The following is a 4954-nucleotide window of genomic DNA, read 5'->3' on the forward strand; positions in this document are numbered from 1 at the left end:
CAAGTCCCTCCAAGGCCTGACTGCGGATCCTCCCACCCTCCGGCCACAGGCTCCCCGCCTCCTCTGGCGACGCCACTCTCGGCCCCCAGGCCGCCCGCACGCAGCCCCCTAACCGCCGCCGCCCGCCCAGCAGTCACTCCCCCACTCTCCGCGCGGGTGCCCAGCCTCGACAGGAGGCTGGGTCGAGCGCGGGATCCCGCACGCGGAAAGAAGGCTGCCCGGCCGCCAACCCCGCGGCAGCCCAGAGCGCACACGAGGAGTCGCGGCGCCCCACGCGCAGCCCACCGCGCGCTCCGCTCCGGCTCGCCGCCGCCGCCGCTGACTGCAGCGCCCGGATCCCCGAGGGACCCAGCCCGGACTCCCCGATTCTTGTCTCCCTTTCTACCCCCCCGCCGTCCCGGGACTCGCAGTCTCCGGCGCGCATGGGGCCGGTTCTGGGGGAGGGAATGTAAACAAATCGGGGTTTTATAGTTACCTCACACTCGAGTGCCGTGTGCATCTCCTCTCCGCTCGGTACCAAACCCCGGCTGCACCAAACCGTGTATTCACCAAAGCCGGCTGCGCTAAGTGCGTCGCGGAGGCCCGCGCGTCAGACACCACGCTACGCTACCGGCGTACAAGGCCCACTCAGGTCCCTGCGCAGCCGCACCCCGTCCGCCTATGGGTGCTACGCTCTGGGCGTACACGCACCACCCAGCCATTCACTTCAGATAACGCAATTTGCGGAAGCGAACTGCATCACTCTCAGATTCCATACGGACAGACCGAGCAGTAGGAAATTCGAGTCTACGCAAATTGCGGAACTCCGTGGCTCCGCGGTAGTTTTGTTCCAAGAAAGGACGCTGCGGGGGAGTTGGGGCGGCTTCTAACGCATGCGTGGAGCGCCATTTACCGCTCGCCTTTTCTCCTGGTTTTGCATGTCGGTTGCTGCAGCCCTGGGGAGGCGGATGAGTAATGTAAGCTGTAAGCGCAAACGCTTTAGCCATAAGGTTTCAGATTGATACACAGAGATGTTTATCTGTACTGGAGTTAAACATCTACACTAACAACCCCTCCCCTTTGTTAAAATAACGTCTCAGTCTCTTAGGGCAAAAAGGAACTAATACTTAGTGCTAAGTACAAGCTCTTTTGCATAGTTTTCTCCCCACCCCACAATTTATTCTCAAGCGCACTTCCTGTGGGCCTTCCAAGCCTAAAAGAAAAAGTTGAGTTCAGAGAGCATGTCGTGTACTTATGGTAATTCTTGAGACTCTGGCAACTTTCCAAGGTTTTCCACCACCTCCTACTGCCTAATTCACCCATTATTTCTTAACACCCAACGGCAAAACTCCTGATCCAGCCAAGCAATTCTATGGACTCCTGGCTACCTCGCGCTCATTCTTGTTCCCATTCCTTTGCTCACACCATACCTGCCATCTGAACTGTCTCCTCCCCTTTTCTTAAGCAATTCATAACGCGTACTTTCTGAAAAGGTGGCTCTGGACACTTTCCCTTTGCTCCATTACTTTGCTTCCTGCAGTTATTTAATACCCATGGTGAGGCTTATCTGTATTCTGTCTGGTGTGCCTGTTTCTGCATGCAGCCAGAATCTATTTAATAGAGTGAGTTCTGGGGGTGCCTTATTGATGTCTAGCAGAGTGCATAAAACCATGATCAATAGTAACAGGAAGGTTTACTATGTGTCAGGTACTTCCTAAGTGCTTTACATATATATTAATTTCATGCTCATAACACAGTTTAGTAGATATTATCCCACCCCAGGAAACTGAGGCACAGGGAGTTAAGTAACTTAAGATCACAGAACAGATAGGGAGGAGAATTGGGATCCAAATCCAGTATGGCTACATATCCTACTGTTCAGCATATTTATCTCTGTGAAGCAAGATTCTGTTTTTGTTTTGTATCTCTACAAAGAACATCTTTTAGGTGCTTAATAAATGCCTACAGACTGTCAAGATACTAAGCTTCTCACACCCCTTCTTGTCTGGGAAAGTCAGTCCATTGACACCCCCCCCCCCACTACTGCGAGTTTCCACAGCTGTTATTAGGCAGAACTCCTGAGGTATACAGAAGAGATCAAATCTGATCATCGCTTCAAGTCTCACCATAATCGCTAACTGTGGGAGACTATGACCATGGTCCTAAGATTCATGCGTAAATTAAGGGAACTGGTCTAAATTTATTCTAAAGTCCTTAGATTTCATAAAAGCAGAACTAAAGTCCTTAGGTTTCATAAAATCAATATGGTACATCTTCTAGGTACAAAGCATTAAAAGCCTCCAAATTACCCTTATATTTTAAGGCTCATAATTATTTTATTGACCACATTATTATCAGTACCTTTACCATATACGTAATATCTTTCTTCTAAATATCAATAAGATACAATACTTGCATTCCTTTATCTTAGGGTACCCGTAATGCTCTTTCACTTTATAAGGCAAATTAATGTTCAGCTGGCTCACACAAGTACAGCTGAACTGGTTAATCACATAGTCAAACACTTCCATCAGGTTGGTCAACAGCTGCAGTTCTAAGTCGAATTCCTCAAGACCCCACCCCTGTACCAGACCTTTCTCTCAGGATTCTCCAGACCTCCCTCATTTCAGGAACTAAGGGATTAATGCCTGGCTAAGAGGGGGAAACCTGCAGGACCCACCTGTTATCAAAAACTTTCATTCTAATTGGTCGGTGCCCTTGCTTTACCAATTGTTTCATATTTTAAATATCATCCTTGCATAAAACTACAGAGTAAACCTACTTGAAAACAGACCATGTCTCCTCCCACTTCTATAAACTTAAGCAAACATTTCCCATATGATCAAGTATATGCACTCTGATTAGGGCAAGGCTTAGAGTAAAATTACTACATATGGTAAATGAGCTGCAAACTAGTATATTACTTTCCTACTGGGAAAAGGAATCTCAGCAAATGACTTGAAGGCTTACTCAAAATCACCTGCTGAGTTAAACAATGGAGAGTGCCGCAAAAATACCACTGTAACGTATGGTTTATTTTTGCCCATTTCCTTTATATAAGGAATGTGTCAGAGTAAGGAATTTCTAATATGTTAGAGTCATAGAACTTTTTTTACAAAACATTTTATTTATTTAAGAAAGAGAGAGCGAGAAAGAGCGTTGTGTGTGAGAGAAAAGGGGGGAGGGGGGAGAGAGAGAGAGAATCCCGAGCAGGCTCCACACCCAGGCAGAGCCTGACTCAGGCCCTGATCTCATGAACCTGACATTATGACCTGAGCCAAAATCTAAGAGTCGGATACTTAACCAACTGAGCCACCCAGGTGCCCAGAATCATAGAACTTTCTAAAAGGGTTAGTCGTTTTTTTTCTATCCACCCCATCTGATTCATAAAGAAGCTCACCTGAACTATAAAAACAGTATAGATGATTTGCAAAAGCTTGGGCGGGGAGGAAAGAGAGAGTATCGAATTATTTGTAAATGGTTTACCTTTCATTCGTTTTGTTTATTCACACTGCTTCGGTCACAGTTTTATTTCACATACCTAAAATTTTAAGCATGACCAATCCACCTTTGCCAGGCATGATATAATAAATCTGATGGCCTGGGGTGCCTGGGTGGCTCAGTTGGTTAAGTGGCTACCTGCTCCCTGCTCAGCGGGGTGCCTGCTTCTCCCTCTCCCTCTGCTGCTCCCACTGCTTGTGCTTTCTCACCCTCTCTGTCAAATAAATAAAGTATTTTTTTAATTAAAAAATAAATAAATCTGATGGCCTTTTTTGCTCCTCAGAGGATTAGAGAAGAACCAGCTGCAATAAATACAGAAAATAACCATACTTCCTACCTCAATCTTCAGTTGTGACTAAAGAAAGTCTGTGTCGTCAACTTGGTTTCCCTCTAGTAGAGGAGAAAATTGTCACCATCCACAACAAAGTTAAGAACTTTTAATTAAATTTCTAAAGAACATTACTGATTCAAACACATCAGACCTTTCAAACAATTGTTCTTTCCATGAATTAAGATTAGTAATAACTAAAGATGAAGAAAGCTCCTTATTTTCATGTTCAGCTTAAACTCTGATTTTTAGGGGCATCTGGGTGACTCAGTCGGCTAAGCATCTGCCTTTGGCTCAGGTTGAGAACCCAGGGTCCTGGGATCAAGTCCCAAGTCAGGCTCCCTGCCCAGTGGGGAGTCTGCTTCTCCCTCTCCCTCTGCCCCCGCCCCGTGCTCCCTCCCTCTCTCTATCTCAAATAAATAAAATATTTAAAAAAAAAAATAAATAAATAAACTCTGATTTTTACATGATCAAAAAAGTCTCGTTCAGACAAAGTCATGCCTAGAGGAAAGAGAACAAGACAGACTAAATAATATGGATATACATCCCTGAGGTGGAGGGGTACAAAGTACCAGGAAAAGGTGTTAACGAATTGAAAACAGAATATATAAACGTAGGCCTCAAAATTAACAACTGTCTACTCACTTTTGGAGGCTACATATTTCAGCCAGGAGATTGAGCCCCCCTCCCGGCCCCCGCACTCCAGATCTGAAGCCAGAGAAATGCAAAAGGCACAACCCATTTCTGTCCTTTATGCCCCATAGCACTGTGTGACATCTACCATGTCAAGCCCATGGTCAGAATGGGAAGTGGGATCTGGGGGACAGTCTTTTCCTGATCCCTTGAGAAATTATGGCTCTGCTATCTCATCTAAAGTCTTGCCATTCCTAATTTTAAGATAAACAGACTGTGAAAGTTTGCATGGAGGCTCTCATCAGAGCAGTGAGGCTGCCCTTGTAACCCTTTCTAATGAGCAGGACGATGTCACTGACAAGACCATCCTCTTCTACAGAGCCCATCACTTTGAGGAGGGTACACTAAGGCAGGGAGAGAGCAACCCATCCCACCCTGGTGAGAGACAAATATGACCGATGTGCCTGTCAGGTGAGACCATTTTGAGTTGGTAGGCTTATGCAATAAAATGAG

The 4954-nt window shown here is 46.1% G+C and overlaps 1 protein-coding gene across 1 annotated transcript in view; it reads right to left on the reverse strand.

Moving 5' to 3' along the window:
* The window catches only part of SLC39A10 (solute carrier family 39 member 10), a 66662-nt gene extending 65701 nt beyond the window's left edge, over nt 1-961 (reverse strand). Inside the window, exon 1 of the mRNA XM_008687286.2 lies at nt 476-961. The gene's annotated coding sequence lies outside the window, so the exon portion shown is untranslated. The remainder of the gene's footprint in view (nt 1-475) is intronic.
* Between the last annotated feature and the right edge of the window lie 3993 nt (nt 962-4954).

Source organism: Ursus maritimus, unplaced genomic scaffold (genome assembly GCF_017311325.1).
Source record: "Ursus maritimus isolate PB19 unplaced genomic scaffold, ASM1731132v1 scaffold_1, whole genome shotgun sequence".
Taxonomy (NCBI): domain Eukaryota; kingdom Metazoa; phylum Chordata; class Mammalia; order Carnivora; family Ursidae; genus Ursus; species Ursus maritimus.